This window comes from Microcaecilia unicolor, chromosome 2 (genome assembly GCF_901765095.1).
Source record: "Microcaecilia unicolor chromosome 2, aMicUni1.1, whole genome shotgun sequence".
NCBI lineage: Eukaryota > Metazoa > Chordata > Amphibia > Gymnophiona > Siphonopidae > Microcaecilia > Microcaecilia unicolor.
In genome coordinates, this window is record NC_044032.1 from 254,420,368 (window position 1) to 254,439,588 (window position 19,221).

The 19,221-nt window shown below is 39.8% G+C and overlaps 1 pseudogene; it reads left to right on the plus strand.

Moving 5' to 3' along the window:
* The first annotated feature begins 1,119 nt into the window (after window positions 1-1,119).
* Window positions 1,120-18,038, plus strand: LOC115461998 (annotated as a pseudogene).
* The last annotated feature ends 1,183 nt before the right edge of the window (window positions 18,039-19,221 follow it).

The following is a 19,221-nucleotide window of genomic DNA, read 5'->3' on the forward strand; positions in this document are numbered from 1 at the left end:
CAAAGCTGGACTGGAACCCCGGACTGGAGTTCTGCACTGGAATACACAGGACTGGAACACACCGGACGGGTGCGCACTGGACTGGAACCCACCGGACTGGTACACACTGGAGTGGAGCCCACTGGACTGGAACACATGGGACCGGAACCCACTGGACAGGAACACACGGGACCTAGGCTTCACCTACGCTTAGCCACCATTCCCCGAGGATTGAGCCCTCAGGTTCGGCCAGCCGGTAGGGTTTACAGGAAAACCGGAACTGGAACTAGCATGCAGGAACAACAGGAATCTGGATACAGAAGTGCCCCCAGGCACCTAGGCGAAAGCAAGGCAGACAGGCAGGGAATGTCCGGGTTCCGGCAATAGTCAGGTCTGGCCACAGGCAGAGAATATCCAGGTTCAGGCAGCAGGACTATGGCTGGAGCTCCAGTAGCAAGGAGTACTGGCAGCGGACAGGACTAGGGCTGAAGCTCCAGAAGCAAAGGAAAACACACACGGGAAAACCAGAAACCTAAACACAAGAAAACTAGTAAAGCTGTACACAAGCTAACAAGAAAGCTATGCCCAAGCTAACTAGTCACAAGCTAGAAACTCACACTAAGCAAAACACAGGAGAACTAGTAAAGCTGTATACAGGCCAACAAGAAAAGCTATGCCAAAGCTACTAGTAACAAGCTAGAAACTCACACTGAACTGGACAAGGTAGCAGTGCACAGAGCACTCTAACATACCAGGGACCTTAACCGATGCAAAGGCAAAGGCTGCAGTCTCTAAGTTATTAATAAAGCCCTTCAACACCTGAGGAGCAGCTGCAGCCATCAGTAAGCAACTACAGAGGCTGTCCAGGCACAAACAAGAGAGACAAGTCTGGCAGTCTGGAAGAACCAGACCAGACTAAAGTCTGGAACGGGTAGGAACAGCAAGACAAACTATGGCAGCCACTGGCTCTGGCCACCAGCGGGTGAGAGGAGCACAAACCAAGGAGCAGGCAGAGCGCACACAGAACATAGAGAGACTTAGAATACCTTGGTGCAGCACAGAGGAGCAAACAGAGCCAGGCTGGAGACACAGGTAGAGCTAACTCAGGCAGCACCCCTGAGGGTGGTCACGGACACAGACATGACAGTGGCTGCAGCCATGCCAGTTCGGGCAGCAGACAAATTAGCGCCAGCCCAATACATCAGATATACACCATCTCAGTAGGGTGTCACGTTTAATTCAGGAGCCAAACAGAGGGTGATTTGTATGGTGGAGATGCAGAAAGACCCCATGGAACCACCCAGATTCAAGATTAACAAGAAAATACCCCGTGGGCCCCCCTCACCCCCTGCACCAGTCATGCATTCACCCAGAAGAAAGATGACAGTGAAGGAGCAACAGGAGTGTAAGATTCCTCCCTATATTTCAAACTGGAAAAATGCAAAGGGATACACATTCCATTGGCTAAGCGTCTGGATGCAGATGGCAGAGGCCTTCAGACGGTGCACATCAATGAAAACTAATGATCAGCTTTGTAATCATGATATATTGATTACAATCATATACGCTCAACCTTATTGATTCCGTTGTATGATACCTAGAATTAATTGACTTCTCATGTTTCCAAGTCTCGCTCCGCCCTAGAGGGGTAGTTGTAGGATAGATAGGCCCCTTGGATTGGTTATGATAACAGGGGAATCCCAACACTGCATTTCATCCAGCATATAATTATATATCCACATGCTGACTCTTGCTATGGCCTCGTCCCTTATTGTGCCAGAGCACCCCTGTCACCTCAGATATATACATCCCCCCATAGGAAGAGCCCTCTGGAAAGGACGGCCACACCCACTAGTAGTCATGTGTGCCGGCCCTTTGGAGGTCCGGCAAGAGGGGGATATAGAGACATGCCCACCAGAATACAAAATCACCCATTGGACAAGAAATGGAAAAAGAGGTGGCGGAATAGCTATAATCTACAAATCCGAGTTCACCATTGTTATGACTTTAGGGGTCCCGAGCCCCCCAAGAAGGCTAGAGTGACCTCAATCTGATGTAGCAAAAGCATTTGTACTTACAGCCTTTCATCATTAAGTGAAGCCCACAAATCATCATTTGGAATGAGGAGTTTATTTACAAATCAGACTTTAATCAGATACATTCATCAGACCAATTCTGGATTCAGCTGACCGGAGCTCTGCGTCCTAGATGAGTTGGGGAGAACCTCCTACTTTCTATCTGATGACCTCCCCTTATATAGTATCTGGTCCTAATACAAGTCTATGGAGAGGGATTTTTTTTCTCTAATATTGCTTAATCTATGAGTCATGCCCTCCGGCCAGGTGCTCTTCCGTTTTAGTATTGCAACTTGTTGTGCAACTTCCCTTTTTGTAAACACTTCCTTAGATACGCACATCCAAACATCAAAACATGAACATCTCCCTAGATACGGACATCCAAACATCAAAACATGAACAAAACAACTTTTTTATGAAGATATCTAAATTTGGATATATTAGGTTCATATCATTTTGTGATCTGGGTTAGGATTTTAGCCATCAATTCCTTGATCTTGGCTTTTGCACTGCTTTTGAATGTAACACCAAATTCTAATGAGGCCTAGTCAGTGCCTTTTAGCAGTTTAAGCTGTTTAAGGTATGTAAATTGACCCACCACTATTCCAGTGGATGGATCCCAAGCGGGGACACATATTAACTTACAGGAAAAGCAAGTCCTTGCTCAGCCAGTCATAGATTTTTAAACCTAGCTGGTATTTTTACAGCCTGAGTCCTAAAATCTGGCCTTCCACCCTTCCGGTGGGCATCCAGTGAGGGCCTCTTGCTGTAGTATAATTATACATTCCCCACTTGTCACCCCCTCTGAGGAGGGGTGACACAAAGCTCGTCAAGCTCGTCATCATCCATTCCAGAAGGTGGCAAGCTATCAAACGAGAGGGGGAGTTTTGCTCTTATGGATTGCTAGCAGATATTATGCAAGACAGAAAACTTCATTCTTAGGTGGTATATTTTGGGGCATATGGAATTCCCTTTATATTACCCAACCCCTTGGGCTTAATCCTGATGTCATCTCTCTTGAGACTTACTCAAACCTGTAGTGAGAAAGGTTTTATGAATGGGACAAATCCATGAGTTCATCAGTTCATCTACAAAATCTCATGAAGTATAGGTATGTAGGTAATAGCAATCTTAGGTGGATCGTACTAATAAACACTTTCAGGTCTTTCTATGACTTCTATTGTATCTGTTGCATAGTACATGGGGAGATAATCTAATGTACCTATCTCATTGATCTTGGGAAGGAATAGTGGTTTTGATTAAGCATTGTTATGGGCTCAACAAATATATGGTTAGTACTCTGATTGCAGGCTGTTTTAGGTTGTAGGTATTCAGAATCCTTAAACAGGTCGGAATGCCTAGACCTTACTATTACTCATCATTAGCATCCAATCATGAGCACCAAAAAGTGGATAGCAAGTATGAGGTTGTCTTATACAGCAAAAATGGTCAATCCTAGGAAAATTTATACTAACAAAGGTCATGCATGGATCGTGACATATGCATAATGACCTGGAAGTATGGGAAGCATTTTATATATCCTTTACCCCACTTGGAGCTCAGCCAAACCTACAGAAAGACATGCAACTTAAGTAAGCCTATACCAGAGTTAAACAATTGCATAACTGGTTGATACTAACAGGGTTTACACCTACATTATGATATCATAGCCAGTATTAGGGTTTGATGTTACCCTTATATCTGAGCAATATCAACTTCAATTTAAATTACATAAACAGAAATAACGGGGAAACTCTTAGAAAAACAATTAGAACAATACAGGAAATATTAGGAAAATAAAATAAAACCTTTTAGACAGGATTACTGCTAAACTGAAAATAAAACAAAATATGAATCTATAATGTCCATAAACAACAACAGTAATTCTCAAATTAAGTATCAGTTCTAAAGTCTCTTTCATCGATCATGGTTGAGGCGGTGGAAGCGTTGAAGAATCTGGACGGAGATCTGGGTTTTCAGGCTGGCCTGCTGAAGGAAGTGGCTGGTCTTGAGATGGGTAGGCTGGTAACATCTGGTTCTACGGCTGAGTAAACCCGTATATCTTTCACATGGACCCAAAACTTGTGGTCCAGTAGTTTGCAAGGTGTAAAGATTATTGCCACAACCTTGGGGGATCTAACATCATTTGGGCCTGGATAGATCTTGAAGACGTATTTATGGTGTACAAACTTGGATCTTTCCATGTCTTTATTCTAGGCAGGCACCATCATAATTAGTCCATCAAGAATCAGAGGCTGGCAAAGGAATAAGCAAAATAACTGTATGCCTGAATGATACATTGCTATATCTTGGTGGGCATAATCAGCGTAAACTGAATAAGCAAAAATAATATATAGATGTCAAGAGACATGAAAGACAATGTAAACATGGAGAAAACAGTGCTAATTAAGTGCAAAAGCAAAAGCGAAACCATAAGGGTTCAATAATGAAAAGCCAATTTACATAAATAGCACTAGTATATATGAAATTATATCTCCTGATTGGTAGGGATCAGAGCTTCAACTTCAACCCTCTTAATACAAGGAATTGGGATCTGCATAATATATCCCCACTTCTGGCTTGCATAATGTGCGAGACCGATTGGTAATTTTTACGAACACATGATCAAATAACAATGGTGAAGTATATGGAATAAAAAAGGTACAAAAACTAACAATAAAAATTTAGAGATGATGGTAAATGTTCAAGTTATTGATGTATGGAGGGCAATGTGTTGCCATCTATCGCCAATAGATATGGAATCTTCACCTGCGATGACTAACATTCACCAAGGGTTGGGCCCTCAGCTGCAGGAGGCCAGCAGGACTTACGAGCTAGATGATTCAGAAAGAAGGGTAGCTTAGGAAATAGTCATAATCAGAGCAGAAGTCTAATGTGCAGGAATTTAAAACTCATAACTAGTCCAGGTGATGGAAGTATCTTCTGAAATCACGGTCGCTGTCTGTTGTAATAGAGAGCTCATACGCGAAGTGACATGTAGGTTTTGGAACAGAGGAGCTTGCAAAAATATTGAATATAGCAACAGAAATATTTAATATAGCAGAATATTGAAGTGCATAATCAAGAAGGTCTAAATTAATGACACATGGACAAAAGAAAATTCTCATTGGATAAGTTGGTGCTCCTTTTTCTTGCCAGAGGTCAGTTGCAGTAGAAGTACTAAACTGGAATAAAGGCGGTAGATCAGGAATTGGATTTGCAGTCTTTAGTCAACCTACAGTACTGATTAAATAGAGATGACATACAAGTAATGCCTAGTATTTAAATCTTAGCACAGGATCATTAGAAAGAAAAAATCAAAGAATGCATTGTTAGTTCCTTGGTGCACCAGTATGTGGAGCATAGTTTCAATATATAAAATCATAAGTTAAAAGTAGAAAACAATTTTTCTCTGTCGATTAGATGTTGCTGGCACAGGAAGTCAGCAGAGTCTGAGGAAACATTGTGGTCAGAGTGTGCTCTAGGAAAATGCAGACCTTAACATGATATTTTAAAAGATAGAGAAAAGCCAATATCAAAAAAGAAAGATGTAAAAACTATATATTTCTATGAGGCCTCCTCACGTGACCTTTACAAGGTTTAAATAGGCCAAATGAGAAGGACAACAACCTATAGTCCTCTGTAATAGCTCAGAGCCAATTTGGAAAATGAAAATTATATTAAAATGGAAACTGATCCTTTCTATGCTTTCACAATTTTGGGCCCCAAACTATGACAGCATATCAAGATTCACATTCAGAGGGATAGCTAAAAATAAGCTTATATATTCTCAGGAATAAATTTACAATTTAGAGTATATTTTAAATACAGAGGAGGAGCCAATTTATAAGTAGGAGACAAGCAGGAGCATTTCCAAAAAATCAAAGATAGAATAACAATTTTTATTAATGCAATAAAGCCATAAATTGACCAGTAGGATATGTTCATATGGACCAGTATGATAAATGGAACAGCTTGTAAACCTACATTGTAAATTAGAATTCTAAACAAAGAGTTGTAAGGATAACACAGAATCATAGAAAAACCCATCTAGTTATTAAAAATCTCAAACACGTAATGAATTCCTTTATCATATACTGAGTTCAAAGCATTTGTAAAGATGAACTTTAGAGAAAATAAGAACTACAAGGGTTAATTTCTGTCATTCGGTCTTAAGGAAATCATGAAATAACGGTGCTTCCTGTGTCTAATTTGAGGTTACTGCTCACTGCAAGCATTGGACATTATGGTGACTGAAAATAGGGCTATACATCAAACAAAAACTGTAAGTTGAAGTTTTTATATTAATACTTCATGCTAGTGTAATTGGTCTTCATAGAATTAATACTTCAGGAGAGGAAAAGGAGGAAAAGAAGGTTATTACTGTATCTGCTTCCAGAGGTACGGTTCTCAATTGTAGCTAGTCTTATCTGAACATAGCTCTGAAATAATAGCAACCTGAATTTCTCTAGTTCTGATTTACCAGTCAGTTATGTTATGCAAGGGTTAATCTCTATACAATAAAACTATAAATCTTTAAGAGGCAGGGAAGGAAGTTTGAAAGTAGTAGATAAGACGTGAAAAGAAAAATTAAAACAGTTAATTCATTATTACGGAACACATCCCCAATAGAGAGCCAGGAAGTGAACATCAGCACTAGTTATTTTAAACAACGTCACAAATAAACAGTGTTTTAGATGACATATAATATAGAATCTATCATTGGAAATATCTGGAATAATTATGCAATTTTCAAATAACACATACACGGACGCACACCTATAAAATCAAAACTAAAAAGTGCTTGCATTTCTAGTGAAAGCAATTTACCAGAAATCAAAAACAATCAGGTATTTAACATCATGTCACAAATCAAACAAACATTGTTTAAATGAAACAATATACTATCCTGGAAAAAAAACACTCCTTTGAGATTTACTACCACTGCAGTTGATAGGTAATCTCGCAGAGTAACCTTAAAGCACTAATTTAAAACTAAAGAAATGATTCCTTAATAATTAACTGGTTTAATATATGCCATCTATCACAGGACACACAGGAACATATAGACGTGAAATTAAAACTGTAACCTAATCCTGATATGTAGAAAACTTAAAGCTCAGAAGAGGAAGCAAGATATTTTTAAATGTAGTTCAAAAGCAATCATTGGAATTGTGCACAGTTAAGGAACACACAGCACACAGACAGAAAAGGAAAACCACACTCATACACAGACACAGTTATTGTCCCACATAAAGAGGTCCCTCTGTATTGAGGACAAAATCTTAATCCTAAATTTGGTAAAATAAAACATTTAAATTAGAGCTAATCCAACAGGCCATGAAAGTATACAAAGGCAAGCTTAATAGTAACACATACAATAAATGAAAATATACTCACGATTCATGCAATGTAATTTCCAGCGTAGAAAATCAATTGAGAAAGAGAACAGTTGGCAGGATCACTATGCCCTTCCGAACTCTCGGTGGCATAGGGAGGTCAACCGCAAATTAGAAAGGTTTGTTTCGGACGGAAAGTCCTTACCAGAGATCTGAATAGATGTCAGATCACCAGTATCTGGTGTTGGGTGCGGAGAGGAAGATATGATATAATGGGTAGTGAACAACATCACCCAATATGTATAATAACGGGACCTGGTAAGCAAGTGGTCTACAAATAAGCTCCAGACCTGTAATTTGCTATCAGTGGTTCAAAAGGCAGCTTCAGAGATAGCAAGGAGACCTAGAAATGATAATGTGCTAACAGTTTACAAAAACATGCGATGATTATCCTGATAGTAGAACATACAGAGACATAACACATTCATACTCACGCATCTGCTAATGTACTCCAACATAGGGACCCAAAATAAAAATTACTAATTAGCGGAAAGCTCAACGCTTTTGCCGCAGGTGACATTAACAGAGAAATAAAAACAGCAAACAGGGAGGTACCCAAAGAGTGGGTGAATAAGTGGATAAATACCTAGTGTCAGCTATTATATATTTATACTACTCTACCCCTAATTAATGAAAACTACTCTCCAGAGTGTGCTTCTAAAGGCATTAAGAAACCCGGTTTCCCAGCCAGCCAAGAACTATCCCGTATACATGGTAGAGCCCCCAAAAAGGGACATTGCAAACACTCCCGAAAAGGACTCACGAAACCAGCGAATAAGGTGTCATGAATCGAAGAGCAGCGGTCCAATGGGTTTCCGCTGATTATTGAACTTCCCGTGTACGATTGAACTTCTCGTATGCGACTAATCACCCCAAAGGACCTGTAGTTTGAGAACTTCTCGTGTACAACAACCCACTAAGTGGTTTGAGAACTTCTCGTGTACAACAACCCACTCAAAAATTTGTGGTTAGGAAACATCTCGTATATGACTAACCAGTCTAGAACGTTAAAAAGTTAGGAAAACTTCCCGTGTAAAACTAACCCTCCAAGAATATTGAATGCCCGAGTCAACCTGTATACAATCTCAACCAATGCCTTAGGCGTCCCTTTATTGTCACGGCGATCATCTATACAGGTAACCCCTATGAGGGCAATAATGCCGAATCCGCAGGCCACTCCGAAAATGGAATGGAAGTCTGCTCCTAGTAATTGCGATACCGTCATCCATTGAAGGATTTGTGGCCCTCAAATGGATGTAAGTCCCGGACATCGGTATCAAAGCCAATGGTTATAGCGTGACACTGGTAGAAAATAATAAAAAAGGAGGGAAAAGAAAGAATAAAAGTATGACATAATCCTAGGAAGAACCCCTGAAACCTACTTCAGAGGTAGCAAGAAAGAATAATAAAAAAAGAAATAAAACACATGTAAGCTCTTCGGGGAAGGTACAACCATAAAAAAGTCATTTGTTGGAACACATTAGCCAGAACCAAAAATGCCAAAGACATCACTTGTCATGCAGCAATGGAAAATAGAATTTTCCAGCCAACAATCCAGTGAAAGGAAACACCGATTTCAACAAAAGGCAAGAAAATGTAGATTAACAAAGGCATTATAACATGTGTAGTCCGGAGCTATACCCCTAGAATAAATGAAATAAAGTTAAATACATATTAAATGCTTTTGGGGCGGGTACCGGATAGGTTGGAAGTAGCATCTAAACAGGAAAATATAAGAGAAGCATATATTATAATAAATTGTGAAACAGGACACAGTGGTGCAAATATGACAAGTTAATACCCATAAATATGACAAATTAATACCCATACACTCAGAAAAGGAACATAGTAAATAAAATAAACCCGAATGCGATGGCAGGAAGCTTTTGTGGCTAAACAGGTGAAAGGGGAAAAAAACAAATTAAAACATGTGATTCTTACACCAAGAACTTCCAATGATACGGCATAAAACATACATACTAGTCAGTGACTGAAATGATATGTCTAAATGATGACAAACAGAACAGCTGCAGCATTAGAAGGAAAGAGAAGGTGGGTTGGGTTATAAAGAACCAACAGGAAATAACTGAAGAAGTGAAGCAACGCTGTATTCTCATGGCACGCAGCCATCATCTTCTCAACAGGAAAGGGAAAACATATTTTATATGCATATCTATTAAGGTAAAAACAAAGAAATGCTGCTATATAGTACATAATACTTCTACTATCATATAAGTTATACAAGGGGTTATCTAGCTCTTAATGTAACAATAATCTATTGTAATTTCATGTGACTTTCTGTGTTGGATCCTAGTTCATATCAAACTTGTTATAAATACTTACACAATTTAACTCTTTATAGAACCATATTATTTAAAAGTGATTGTCATTCTCAGGACGTGGAAATATTTATCAGGAAATATTATAACCTAGCTCATTATTACAAGTGTTTAAAATAAGCCAGTCCAGGCTGTATGCAGTCGGAGGACGAAAACCACAACGCAAGCGAGGAAGTGCAGTATTTCCTGTAGATAACGTTATAATATAGTCAGGCTCACCGATGATTAAAAAGTATTAAAAAGCATCCTGAAAAAAAAACTAACACGATAGTACGGTGCAGGGGCTGTAACTTATATTTCTTTTAAACGAGCACACCATTAAAATAGAGCACAAGAAACCAGAACTATATGAGTATCGGAGATCCAAAGCATATGAGAATCTTATCTAGAGGGTGAATAAGATCCTATCTAACGCAGCATAATACAAACAGTAAAATAGATAGTGCAAGCAATAGAAGCTGATGGGCGGGGACAGCATAGCCCCCTAGCTTATAACGGGAGCAGGATATAATCTATATAGCGTCTATACAGCAAACTGTAAAGGTATGTTTCCTAATTATGTCACAATAAAGCCCTATATCAAACTACAAATTCAGGGAAACCTAGGCAATTATATATGAAATTATGCACAGCTTGGGAGAAAGAAACATCTGCTGGCATTGTCAACAACAGGAAACTTTAATATAAAAGTGAATTCAGAACCGATTACACAAGCTAGAAATGACCAAAAGCAAATGTCAAATAGGAAAATAAATGACAAATCTTAAACATTATTAATTAAAAATATAACATTGTCCCAGAACAAATTGTAAATTAAAAGGGTGTGATAACAGCTACTAGGACAAGTACAAATTTAAAATTACAACTGAAAATAGTAGCCAAGAGACCTTTTGCAAGGAGAAAGTATAGGTGGAAGTGAGATAAATTTAAAAGTCCTACAGCCGAGGCTGTGGCAAATTTACTTAGAGAAGCAGTAACCACGGGAGCTTAACGCAGACAGCTGCCAAGATTTGTGCAGGACTTTTGGGACTTTTAGCAAACACAAAATACAAAAGTAGAAGGCTTAGAGCATAGTAACAGTTTCATATATAGTGAGTATGGCAGAAAGGTGCCGAAAGTGGCAGAGACGGGGTCTATGCAGCGAAAATTAAACCCGGAAGCATCTAAAGTGGCTGCGGGGAACAGAGACAGAATACAGACCGGGACTTCTCAAGTGGAGAGTTATAATATCATGAAAGTTTCAGACGGGGGGGTTTCCAAAGCAGGCAGGCATAGAAATAAGTGTGGTTTAAAGCTGTATGAGAGGAAGGGGGGGGGGGGGGGGGGGAAAGAAAGAGTTATCAGAGCGGAAGATGGTGACAATCTGTCAAAAGTAATGGCACAAAACATTTACAGCACACGAACGGACGGCAAGCTCTCGAGGCATGAGACGCACTTGCAAAATAGAGACACCAGTTAACAATACTTAGAACTGGCAACAGACCTGTCATAGGGAATATTTATAATCAAAGAAATAGCTAACAAAATGGTATGACAGAGAAATAACTGACAGAGAAGGAAACGTTACCTTACTGACAGATAGCCTATATATATAAGAGCAGGGAACATCAAGACGTTAAAAAGGTTTTCATGATAGATTCCAAAGCTAGAAACTAGCAGATACGAGAGGGAGAAAATGCAGAGAAGAGGAAGGAAGTGGGCACCACCCAAGGAGCCAGGCACTTACAGAAGAAAAGAGGGAGATAAGCAGCTACGCACTTAAATTGAGAGAGTCAGTGAGAGACTTAAAGAATCGGAAGAAATGGGACCGCAAATGTATGCAAAGATAAAGAAAAGAAATAAAGTGCGAAGAGAAACCACAGCCGTATAGGAAACCGGCATCCCCTTCATAGTCAAAAGTATTAGGCCAATAAGTAGCTAGGATGCTGAGCGCCGTTAACCGAAGCTTGCAGATAACATAGTGACAGTAAAAGGTAACTCAATCTAACACCCGATTGGGTCAGAATTAACAATCGTTAGACAGACTCACAAAAGGACAAGAACAGAAAAACAAATGTGCCAGCTCAGGGCAGAAGGAGAAAGCGATAAGAGAACAGAGGAAGAAGGCAGAAAAACAGAAGAGTACCAGAGGAAGGGGTTAGAAAAGGAGCGGACTGAATACCAGTTCCCAGTACCCCTCAAATGGGCACATTTCACCAGGGTATATGCCAGTCCAGTGAAATTAAAGAAGAAGAATAGGGTTAGTAGACATTCATAAGATACATAACGGTAACTACACAAAATAGGCAAGTGAAAGCAGAAGTGAAAAGGTGGGGGCTGTCAGTTTTGAGCTGTCAGTTTTGAAGAACAGAGAAACAGGCATAGTGTTTCAAGGAATTTTAGTGGTGCAGACCAGGGTAAAACCACCGGGTCAAAAATGACAATGACAAAACCAAGTACGAAGAAAGGAGCGGAGAAAGCATAGAGTGCACTGCAGGAGATGCGAAGGTTATAGAGTTCACTGACAGTAATAGAAAAGTATAACGGAAGAGCAAGTGGCGAAGAGATAACCACAGGAAAAAGTGAAATCATAGAGTAGGAGAAATAAGGGACATGAAGGAACAGAAAGTAGATTCTGGGTAAGACGGAACAGAACTGTGTCTGGATCAGACTCAACCCAAGATCTTCAGACATATAAGTACAGAGAAGACATAAGAGAGAGAAAGCACTGCATCCCACGAATACAGATGTATTGAGGGAAAGACAAAAAAGTTAAGAACAGAAGGGAGGCGGCGAAGGAACCGCACAAGGGAAAAGAACAGAGGAAGTCAGAAGGGCAAGTAGGGGAGTTCATAGGTAGAGACAATAGATGTGAGAATAAAGGAAAACCGAGAATAGAATTTAAACACCATCACAACCACTGGCGAATCCACTTCACCACAACTCGAAATCGCCTCGACAAGAATCACTCATCCGAACCTACAAGGACACCTCAGCGCAATCCTATTCTACAGACCACCAGGAAAATGGAAAGACTCCCAAATGCAACTCATGGACTTCATCTCGAACACGTGTCTCTGCCTCAAACATCCTCATAATAGGAGATATCAACCTACACCTCGAAGACGACACCTCAACAAGCACACAAGAATGCAAAGAATTCTTAAAACTCTGGGATTTACACGCACCTAACACTCAATCAACACACTTAAAAGGACACACACTAGGGGCGTGTCAAGATGGCGGACCAGGCTTGATGGCTCCCGGAGCGTGTCTGAGTCCTTTCACTATTTCTTAAGATTTTCTCGATATTTTTCTTAATATGCCTCATACAAAAAGAAAGGGCGTTGTAAAAGCTTACCGCCGACAGCTTTAAGAACAACGCAATTGCAGACAACGCTGGACCGGTATGCCACAAGTACACCGCGCTTAACCGGCTTGAGTCTACCCGCAGTGGGGGAAGGTGAAGGAGCATCAAACCCACAGGGAACGGAAACAACTCTGTCCTCGCCGGATGTGAATCCACCGCCATGTCCTGCCGTAGCCTGGTAGTCTCTGGAAGTTCAGGAGCTCTCGGAATGCGTTGCTCCAGACTCTTCGTTCGGTGGCGATTCTCCCAGAACGGCGAGAAGTAACAATGGAAGGGAAATTGTTTCCCCCATGGCGCCTACACTGGAATCTATTTGGACAGCCATATAAACTTTGACTTCTACAGTCACTCAGGCTGCACAGGAGACGTCTTTGATTGTGAGTAAATTGGATTTATTAACAACAGCTCTCGACACGCTGAAGCAAGAAGTTGTGTTAAATAAAACGCAGGTTCAACAAGATATAACTACCTTGACTGTTACAACGGACCTATTAATTAAGGATAAAATGATAATCCACAAGAAAATAGAGAACTTTGAGAACTACAATAGGCGTTTGAACCTTCGAATTCTTAATTTTCCTCGCTCATCAGAGATGAACGCCATGGAGTTATTTAAAAAATACTTGACTGAAAACCTATCTCACCTACTTTAATACCGCCTATAAATAAAATTTTTTACTTACCGATTTCTAAAAAGGGAGAAGATGGGAAAGCAGGTCTACAAGATTTATCAGCGTTCTTGGAAAGTTCTAATGATGGGATATTTGAAAGGCGGACTCTTCTTGTTTCATTAGTGTTTGAACAAGATTTAAATATGCTTAAAAAAACTTTACTTTAAAAATCTTGCTAAACCATTCTATGGTGAAAAACTCTGGATTTTTCCAGATGTTGTGAAGGTTACCCAGGAGAGACGACGAGCCTTCTTGGCACTGAGGGACGAAGTTAATGCTCTGGGTGGAAAATTTCTTTACCCTTGTAAATGTCAAATACGATATCTTGATAACAAATATGTTTTTCTCGAACCAGAACATTTGCGATCTTTTATAGATTTAAAAAAACTGAACAAATAGAACCAGTTTGAGTTTCAGATCATGTAATTCACGATATAATGTAAGCGGTGTAATCCAGGCCATACGCTTTAACTTACTTCAGATTTAACTCCTTTTTGTTTCCTTTCTCCCCCTCTCTATAAGTTAGTGGTCTAAGAAAGAAAATTTACTGTTTTTCTTTTTTTTCATAAGAAGAATTCTTAATTTTAATTTCTTTTCTGTTTTTCCTTAACAAGATGTAATGCTTGTGATTGATGTTAAAAATTCATAAATAAAGAAATAAAAAAAAAAAAAAAAAAGGACACACACTAGACATCATTACACACAAATTCGACCCAGACTCAACTCTCCTACTTACAGACACAAGATGGACACCCACACCATGGACAGACCACCATAAAGCATATGTCTCCCTCCACTGGCGAAAAATACACAGAAACGCAGTCAACAAACATGAACGAACAACATACACCACGAGAGGAAAAATAGACCCCACAATATTCTGGCAACAGGTATACCAAAATGAATGGTCAACAAATACAGACACCATTCAATTCCTCCAAGAATGGGATGACATATGTAAGACATCATTAGACACAATTGCCCCAATCCAAACCAGAACATCACAAAGGAAAATATCAAATCCATGGTTCACCGAGGAGCTGAAAAAACTCAAAACACAAGTCAGAAAGCTAGAACGCGCATGGAACAAAAAGAAAGATGAACACACACTGAATGCCTGGAAAGCACTTCGGAGGAAATACAAATACACCATAAAACAGACTAAAAGACTACACTACAAAACAATGATTGGACCAAACTACAGAGACACACACAAACTCTTCTACCTTGTAAACAAATTGTTAGACACCACACCAGTTACAAACAACAACAAAGATACACCAGGGGTCGACGACCTCGCGAAATACTTCAAGGAGAAAATTATACAATTACGACTTAAAATACCCACCAGCCCTATTGAATACGCCACACTCCTAAACTGTCTAGACCCAGAAAACGGAATATATCCAGCAGACAGGATATGGACCGAATTCGAATTACTGTCAGAGGACCTCATCTCTAAAACGCTCAAAAGATTCGCCAAATCCCAATTCAAACTAGATACCTGCCCAAACAACCTCATGAAATCAGCTCCTCAACAATTCATAATAGACCTAACGAACCACGTGAACTTCATGCTACAAAACGGACTTTTCCCAAAGGAAAAAGGAAAAATTTTACTCACCCCAATACCCAAAGACACAAAGAAAAATGCAAGCAAAATAACCAAAATAACCAAAATAACCGAAGGAATGGTAACCAAACTCACAAACTATCTCAACAAGTTGTCAATACTTCATGATGTCCAATCAGGATTCCGGTCAAATCACAGCACAGAAACAGTATTAATTACCCTACTGACCAAATTTAAACAAATGATCGCAACTGGCACCAATATACTCCTCAATTTGACATGTCGAGTGCCTTTGATATGGTTGACCACGGAATCCTATTACACATACTTGAATATTTTGGCATTGGAGGCAATGTCCTAAACTGGTTCAAGGGGTTCTTAACCTTACGCTCATATCAGGTCACATCAAATTCAATTACGTCTGCTGCATGGACACCTGAGTGTGGAGTACCGCAGGGATCCCCCCCTCTCGCCAACTATTTTCAACCTAATGATGATCCCCTTGGCAAAACTTCTATCAAACCATAACCTTAACCCTTACATATATGCCGATGATGTAACGATTTATATTCCTTTCAAACAAGACATTAATGAAATCTCCAACAAAATCAACCAAAGTCTACACATCATGAACACCTGGGCAGATGCATTCCGATTGAAACTGAACGCAGAAAAAACTCAAATGCCTCATACTTACCTCCCAATACAACACGAATAAATTTACCGCTATTAACACACCTAAACTAAATCTGCCAATCTCAGAAACTTTAAAAATCCTTGGAGTCACTATTGACCGCCACCTAACACTTGAGACTCACACGAACAACACAACCAAAAAGATGTTCTACTCCATGTGGAAACTGAAAATAATAAGACCATTCTTTCCAAGATCTGTCTTCCGCAGCCTAGTGCAATCACTCGTACTCAGTCATCTGGATTACTGCAACTCACTATACGCAGGCTGCAAAGAGCAAATACTAAGGAAACTTTAAACAGCCCAGAATACAGCAGCCAGACTCATCTTTGGAAAACCAAAATACAAAAGTGCAAAACCCTTACGTGAGAAACTACACTAGCTCCCACTCAAGGAACGCATCACCTTTAAAGTATGCACCTTGGTTCACAAAATCATTCACAGTGAAGCCCCTGCATACATGTCTGATTTAATAGACCTGCCACCCAGAAACGCTAAAAGATCTTCCCGAACTTTCCTCAATCTCCACTTCCCTAAGAGCAAAGGCATAAAATACAAAGTACTGCATGCATCAACCTTCTCTTATATGAGCACGCGATTCTGGAACACACTACCACGCAACCTAAAAACGATCTACGAATTAACCGACTTCCGCAAACTATTGAAAACTCATCTCTTTGAGAAAATTTATTGCAAGGATCAAAACACATGAAGTCCATACACACTAACAGAAATGCACCAATACACTCTCTTCTGAATTCTCTTCCCTCGTATTTTCACCACACTTAAAACTCTACCCACAGATAAAATTGTTATACCCTAATGTTCTCTTGCTATTGTTCTATCGCTCTATCATTTCCCCATTGTTACACTCCATTGTTCTACTCCCCAAATGATGTTTTGACTTTGACTTCCCATAACTCTTCACAATGTAACCCATAATTGTACTGTAACAAATTGTATTTTCTTCATTCACAATGTATTGTAAGCCACACTGAGCCCGCAAATAGGTGGGAAAATGTGGGATACAAATGCAATAAATAAATGCTAGCCCTTGCTCTCAGTAAGATACAGGCAAATGGCTCAGGCTAAGAGCTAGGCCTTTAAAAATCAGAGATCATCTTTGACACAGTTACATTTCACTGTGGCAAGTGCTGAAATGAGGTAATTGAGAGCTGGCAAGGGAGGGGGCATTTGCTCTTGTCCACAATCCTGAGACTGGCACCTGCAAGAAGTCATGAGCAAGAAGTTTTGATTAAAATGAAAGATAGTAGAGGGTCAGATGCAAGTAGAGGGAGGGGGGAGCTGAAGAGAGCAAAATGACCTGTGAAGTCATTTCACAAGATGCGCTCTGAACTTATCTTGTTTATACTTAGGGCTTGAGAACATGTGGAATCATTCTGATCAACTGATAAGAGCCAAAGGGCTCTGGTGAGAGAGCTAGGGTCCATTGGAATCAATGGGGTTAAAATAGTATAAAAGGGGAGTCTGAAGGATATTAGATCAGAAGGCTTCGGAGGACTCCAGAAGGCTGTAGACGTGTCGTGAAGTGCTGTTCCATCATGTAAATGCCTGATCTTCCTGTACTATCTTTGGGTGAGATATCAATGCTAATAAACTATATTACTATATCTACTGACTACTGGGTTTCTCTCTAATTGGGGAGCCTTCTGCTGCTCTGTGTAAAACTGTCATGAGCAGATACAAGGTTGGGGTAATTAAGTATTTAGAGGGGATAGGCAATTCTGTCCAGGGTAGTAAAAGGGCCACGGCTCCGCTGCCCAAATGGAGATGGCAGACCTAATAAATTAACATTTTTTGGTAGCCGAGGCTCTTTATATTGCTGACAGGAAGGCTCAGGAAGCAGTGGAAATGCGTGCTCAGGTGGAAAGAAAAATGGCTCAAAAGGGAAAAGAGAAAAAAAGAGGAGAAGCTGCGCGAGTTGGCTCAGATCGCTAGGGACAGAAGACCTGGAATCAAAGCTCATGTAGAGAAAGAGGATGGCAAAGTGCGGGAGCGAGATGAAATCCGCCATGATCGTCGGAAAGAGAGACAGCATGATAGCAATCTTTCTAGAGCTGTCCCTGATAAAAGGTCAAGGCTACAGCGAAATGAAGAACGAGATGTCAGTGAACTTGGTGTGTCCAGTTGATTTACCTCTCTTCCAGCCATAAGAGGTTCAGCCTACTCCACGGATTAACATATCTACGGTCCATTTTAGTTTCTTTTAACTTTTCCCTACTATCTACTTTCCCTGTATCTTATATTCTATCTAATTTGACTGTAACCATATCACCTCTGATTTGGCAATAGCCATTCAGTGCATTGTAAGCCAGTTTGAGCCCACAAACTGTGGGAAAAATGTGGGATATAAATGTGCAAAAATTCTCAATCTGGATTTTCTGCATTTTTTAGTACAGCTATGTTCTTTGTTGGATTATGTTAGAATCATTTTTAGTGCATTGTTGGTCCAATTTGACTTATCCCCTGCATTCAATTCAGTAAACCATGATCTTCTTTACAATATTGAGGAAATGGGAATTATGGGCAATGCTTTGAGATGGTTCAAATGTTTTTTTGACCAAGAGATCATATAGGGTTAAATTACATTCTAATCTTTCCCCTCAGTGGTATAATTTGTGTGGTGTCCCTCAAAATTCTCCCCTTTCCATGGTGTTTAATGTTTTTCTCTATTCATTGGGTTCTTTGTTGGACAGACACAAATTTCTTCACTATGTTTATGCAAATGATGTCTCTGTATTGATTCCATTACAATCGATAGTTAATATTGATTTAACCAGAATTCAACTTTGCATTGATCTGTTGGATAAATGTATACACATAAATAGTACTGGTAACCTACATTTATGTTATTCAACAACAAACCTGAACTCATCCCCATCATTATAAATCATTCTGAATATAAGATCTCTCCAGCTATTAAGATATTAGGTATTCAGGTGGATAGCACTATTTTTATGGAATTACAGGTTAATTCTTTAGTAAAGAAATACTTTTTCTTAATGAGAAAGTTGCATAACATTCGTAACTACTTTGAAACTTACAATTTGAGCGTCTAGCACATGCCTTAGAGTTGTCATACTTGGATTACTGCAAATCCGTATATATAGGTTACACAAAA